This window comes from Dasypus novemcinctus, chromosome 24, assembly GCF_030445035.2.
Source record: "Dasypus novemcinctus isolate mDasNov1 chromosome 24, mDasNov1.1.hap2, whole genome shotgun sequence".
Taxonomy (NCBI): domain Eukaryota; kingdom Metazoa; phylum Chordata; class Mammalia; order Cingulata; family Dasypodidae; genus Dasypus; species Dasypus novemcinctus.
The window spans coordinates 16,449,450-16,455,493 of NC_080696.1; the positions used below are offsets into that span (position 1 = coordinate 16,449,450).

The 6,044-nt window shown below is 50.3% G+C and overlaps 1 non-coding gene across 1 annotated transcript; it reads left to right on the plus strand.

The window, feature by feature from the left end:
- The first annotated feature begins 3,988 nt into the window (after positions 1-3,988).
- Positions 3,989-4,095, plus strand: LOC111758878 (U6 spliceosomal RNA). The gene has a single exon (XR_002793014.1). It is a non-coding gene; the product is annotated as a U6 spliceosomal RNA (small nuclear RNA).
- Positions 4,096-6,044: the final 1,949 nt, after the last annotated feature.

Consider the following 6,044-nt stretch of genomic DNA (forward strand, 5'->3'; position numbering starts at 1 on the left):
GCTCCCGCCTTCCACGCGGGAAGTCAGGGTTTGGGCCTGGTGCCTTCTAAGACAAGCAAGACAGTGAACTGATGCAATGGGCTGGTGCAGCGAGCTGACACAACAAGATAATGCAACAAGAGACACACGGAGGAAATCATAATGAGAGACACAGCAAAGTGGGAAGTAGGGGCGGCTCCAGAGATTAGGTGCCTCCCTCCCACATGGGATGTCTCAGGTTCAGTTCCCGGTGCCTCCAAAAAAAAAAAAAGACCAGCAGACAACAGACTCAGCAAATGCAAACAACCAGGGGGTGGGGAGAAATAAATAAAATAAATCTAAAAAAAAATTTTAAGTAAAAATAAAAAAGTAAATACTTTATCTTAAAATTCACAGACTCTCCTAGATCGGACCTACCTGTAGCCGTGCTTTTCTCCCACTTCATTCCCACCCAGGATAAAGAAGACCCCATTTGCAAAGGAATTGAGAGTGTGCACGTGTGTTTGGGGTGGGAAGGGTGTGGGCTGTCACACAGCACATGAACAGGCAAAAAGACTGGAGGATATTTGGGCACATCACCTCAGGTCCTGGCATTGCAATGATTTCTACTTACTTCTCTGTATTTCCCAAGTCTTCTACTTTAGTATCTACTTTTTTGAAAATCAAAAAAAAAAAAAAAAAAATCAAATTAAGAGGAAAAAAACCCTGACGGATGGGAAAGAGGATGTTTATATTGGAAAAGGCACCAATTACAAATTTAGGCACTGGCTCGAATCTCAGTGGTTGTGTGTCTGTGGGCAAATGACTTGTGACTTTACCTCTCTGAGCTCTGGTTTCTTACTTACAAAATGGGGGATTTTAGTAGATTGCGAAAGTGACCTCAGTTTTTGCAGCTCCTCCCATCAAAAGATGGAGTCTAAGGAAGCAGATGTGGCTCAAGCAATTGGGCTCCTGTCTGCCATATGAGAGATCCTGGGTTCAGTTCCCGGGGCCTCCTGGTGAAGGTGAAGCTGGCCCACGCCGCAGACAGCTGGCCCCTGATGCAGACAGCTGGACCGTGTTGTGAACTGACGCCAGATGACGCAACAACAAGGAAAAAAGGAGACACAGAGGAAAGATGATGAGAGACACAAAAAACGAGGAAGCTGAGGTGGCTCAAGCGATTGGGTGCCTCTCTCCCATGTTGGAAGATCCCAGGACTGGTTCCCTGTGCCTCCTAAAGAGAAGACAAGGAGACACAGAAGAATGTGCAGCTAATGGACACAGAAAGCAGAGAGCCCAGGGGCGGGGATAAAAAAAAAAAGATGGAGTCTACTTCCTCTCTCCTTGAGTCTGGCCTCCTTGGTTGCTTCGTTCAACTGAACGTAACAGATATTGTGATGGCCTCAAGGGCCTGGCAGCCTCCCCTTGCTCTCTTGGGACTCTGCTCAGCTGCCGTGAGAACAAGGCTGTGCTGGCCCACTGAGGATGAGAGACCACGTGGAACAGAGATGAGCCCTCCCAACGGAGGCCATTCCTCCCTGCGGCTCCCCATAAGTTGAGAGGCTGTGACCTGGGATTAGTGCTGATGACGGAGCCTGAAAGGAGGACGACGGCCCCGATGGCCCTCATTCTGCCAGGCCAGAGACCCACTCTCTGCGACTTCCAAGTGGGTTAGGGTTGACGGCCTCGAGGAAGCGGAAACTGTCCCTCGAGTGGCGTGGATGGAGTCTTTGTGGTCCTGTTGAAAGGCTGCTCTCACGATGGGGGCAACTGGGGGGATTGCTTGGATCCCTCCCTCACAGCGCATTGTGAGTGTTTTTTCCCTTCGACAGTTGGATGTATTTACTAATTCACTTTCAAAACCGGAGGCGTGTAAGTAACGAGAATCCAGGACAGTGGCTAGAAGACCGGGCGGGGTGGCCAGAAGGCCTGGGCTCTGGCCCGTTCAGTCGCTAATCCGCGGTGGCCACAGAGCCATGCACTTGGCTTTGCCAAGCTTGAACTTCCTTCTCTTTTGTAATACCTCAGTGAATTTGAAGGTCTTTAAAGAACTCTTCAGCTTTAAATTCTGTGATTTGTTGGCATTGGTGAAGAAGATAACTATTTACAAGGCTAAACTAAAATCATTTGCAACTTTTCTATTCATAGATTGTAGCCATTTTTGTCTCCAAAGCCTTAGGCTTTTTGGTTTGTTTTTTATTTTTATTTTATTTTTAAGATTTTATGTATTTTTAAGATTTTATGTATTTATTTAATTCCCCCCCACCCCGCCCCTGGTTGTCTGTTCTCTGTGTCTATTTGCTGCGTCTTGTTTCTTTGTCCGCTTCTGTTGTCGTTAGCAGCACGGGAAGTGTGGGCGGCGCCATTCCTGGGCAGGCTGCTCTTTCTTTCCACGCTGGGCGGCTTTCCTCACGGGCGCACTCCTTGCGCGTGGGGCTCCCTATGTGGGGGACACCCTTGCGTGGCACGGCACTTCTTGCGCGCATCAGCACTGCGCATGGGCCAGCTCCACACGGGTCAAGGAGGCCCGGGGTTTGAACCGCGGACCTCCCATGTGGTAGACGGACGCCCTAACCACTGGGCCAAGTCCGTTTCCCTGTTTTCTAAATTTCACTGTTATCCTTGAATATTGTCTTTTTTTCATTGAGATGTTAGAGAAATAGGAGGTCGGTGTGCCTTGTCTATTATTGCAAAGATGTAACAATAAACTTGCTCAAAATAAATAAAAATAAAAATAAATTTTAAAAAATGGAGGCCATTCTATGCCAGCCAACCAGCTGACAGAGGACAACTGAGTCCAGCAATCAGGAGAACCGCCCACCTGAGCCCAGAGCAAAATTGTAAGCTAAATCAAGCATGACTATTTTAAACCACTAAGTTTTGGGGTGATTTGTTATGCAGCAATAACTGAAACGCACACTAAGTATGCCCTACTTCATGACCTTGCCATTTCCTCTGCCTGGAACCTTCCTTCCCCCAAATTTCCACATGCTGTTCTCTCTCTCCCCCCAGTCGATTCCCTTGCCCTGGTCTGATATTCACCTCCCCTGTTATGTATTCACTTAACAGTTTATTGTCTCTTCTCTCCCAATACACATAGTACAATGGAAGCTCCAGGAGGGCGAGGATATTGTCTATTGTCCACTGCTATCCCAAGCGCCCAGCACTCCTACCAGGGGCTCAGATAGCAATGGGATGAACGGGAGAACTCATAACTTGCACCTAGTGATGCTGATTCAGGTAGCCAGGCACCACCGCCGAGGAGATCCACCGATTCCAGCCTCGCTCCGCCTGCCGGCCTGGTCCTGCGCCCCCACTCCCGACTCCCAGTGGTCACTGCATTTTGAACAATCCCTTCAGAGTCTAAGAGATTCCCGCATTTATCTATTTATCCCTCTTTCACTCACTCTGCCGCCCCGCTCCCCACCCCTATTTTACGGCTGAGGAAATGGAGGCTGTGTGACATGCCCAAGGAAGCAGGGCTATTTCTGAGGCATGTCTTGTGCAGAGCCCCCCCAGATCTCCTCCTACCACCAAGGGCCCTGCCATTCTGCCCGGTCAGGAGACCCTGGGGTGGGCCTTTGCTTCTCCTTGGGAGGAGAAGCCTGCCCTGGGGCCTGAATATTCCTTAATATGAAGGGACAGAAGACCCTCTGACGAAGCCTGTGACAACCCCAGCGAGGCGGGTTAGTATAGGGAAAAAGAAGATTTGGTCACAGGGGCTGTTAGACCACATGGCCAACAGACCACGTGGCCGGAAACCTCCTGAGGGATCCCACAAGATCCCAGCCACAAGAAAGTCATTTGGGGGAAGCAGATGTGGTTCAAGTGACAGCGCTTCCACCTACCACATGGGAGGAACTGGGTTCGGTTCCTGGGGCCTCCTGGTGAAAAAGAAGAGAAAGCGTGCCCCCACAGCAAGCCAGTGCCTGCGCGAGTGCCCACGCAAGGGCCCGCTTGGTGAGCCAGTGCCCCGCGCAAGTGAGTCATGCAGCAAGATGATGCCATGTCAAAAGAGAGACAAGGGGTGCTTGCTTCGGCAGCACATATACTAAAATTGGAACAATACAGAGAAGATTAGCATGGTCCCTATGCAAGGATGACACGCAAATTCATGAAGCATTCCATATTTTTGATGAAAGAGGTTGTCGATGTGGGAGGAGTGGGGTGAGGGGGATGGGGGGTATATGGGGACCTCTTATACTTTTTGAATGTAACATTTTTAAAAAATAAAAAGAAACAAGGGGAGAGTCAAGGTGAAGTGCAGCAGAAACCAGGAACTGAGGTGGCGCCATTGACAGGAAACTTATGTCCCCATCAGAGGTCTCCAGGATCGAATCCCAGTGAATCCTAGAGGAGAGAAAATGAGAAGAGAAGACAACACAGACAGCAAAAACAGCAGGGCGGGAGGAAGGGAAGGGGTGGGGTAAATAAATAAATCTTTAAAAAAAAAAGTCATTTGGAAGGAAAATTCCATTCAGGATCAAGGGAAAGCCCCAGATATTGTTGCTGGTTTTTCTCCAGGTTCTTGGCTATGTTACAAAAAAAGAATTTAAGAACATGACCGTTTAGTTAAGCCAGTAGTTTATTAAGAAAATGAGAGAAGAGAAATGGGAGAAAATTTCAGATTATGGATCCCAGATATACTTGCAGGTTGGTCCAGGCAGAGAGAGGAAAAGGGCCAAAACGGGTAGGAAGGGCTGATTTACAGACAAGTCCCCATTACAGATGACAAGTCCCTGGGTTTACTTGTGTGCTGGTCCAGGCCCCGAGAAAAAGGGCAAAACAGGGCAAAACAGGCCAGTTCAGTCTCTGCGCTGACCTCTTAAACCGTCAACTACCCCACCTCGAGACAGCTGGAGTCCCAGCTGTTTGCTGTTTTGATTGGTCACCCCACCTGTCAATTCCCCCAGAGGACCCAATGGCAAGGCCCCTTGAGAATATCCGGGGCTTTTCCTTGATTCCAGACAAAACCCCTTTCCAAAGGGGGATTCTCGGGAGGGTCTTCCAGCAGCCATCTTGCTGAGGGGGGTTCCCACGGCCGCGGGTTTCACGGCCGTGCTTTTCTGCCAGGTCCGATTCCTTTTTATTCCCTATCTAGGCTGCCTCAGTGCCCTCAGAGGCCTCACCACGGGCCCCCTGAGAAATGACAGGAGGGGCAAACAAATCAGAGCAGCAAACAGCTGGAGCCCTGCCCTGACATCAGGAAGTGGGGAGAGCCTTTAGAAAGCCCTGAGGCCCAGGGGCGCAGCTCACCTTTCAGTACCACCTCAGTCCCATCCTCAGGCAGTGCACTTGGCTTGCTTTTGTGCTTCTTAATCACCTTTTTTTTTTAAGGATTTTATTTATTCCCCCCCCATTGTCTGCTCTCTGTGTCCATTCGCTGTGTGCTCTTCTGTGTCTGCTTGCATTCTTGGTGGCACCAGGAATCTGCATCTCTTTTCGTTGAATCATCTTGCTGCGTCAGCTTTCCACGTGTACGGCAGCACTCCTGGGTGGGTGGCACTTCTTTCGCGTGGGGCGGCTCTCCTTGTGGGGCGCACTCCTAACATGTGGGGCGCCCCTACGCGGGGGACACCCCTGCGTGGCAGGGCTCTCCTTGTGCACATCAGCACTGTGCATGGGCCAGCTTACCACACAGGTCAGGAGGCCCGGGGTTTGAACCCTGGACCTCCCGTGTGGTAGGTGGAAGCTCTATCAGTTGAGCTCTACCCGCGTCCCCTTAATCACCTCTTTACTCCCTTGCCTGCGCTATGGCATGTCCTTAAATTCTTTTATGCGATGTAAACCAAGCACCTAGAAGCCCAGACCCCAGAGCCATGGGGTAACAGGGCACCTGCGGAACTGACTTCCAACCTCATGTAATTAATGTAAAACAACTAAACAGGAAGGCAAGAGTAGGGGTGGTAGAGGTTGGCCCGCCTGGACTCCCTGAGACTTGAGCTTCCAGGGCCAGGAGGGTCCCTGCAGACCCACCCCCATCCTCTCAATCCAGGGACATGCTCAGCTCAAACTCCCTCCCTCCTGATCGCCTCAGGGAAAATCCATGGTAATCTGGGCAGGGAAACCTCGGAGTCTGTGGA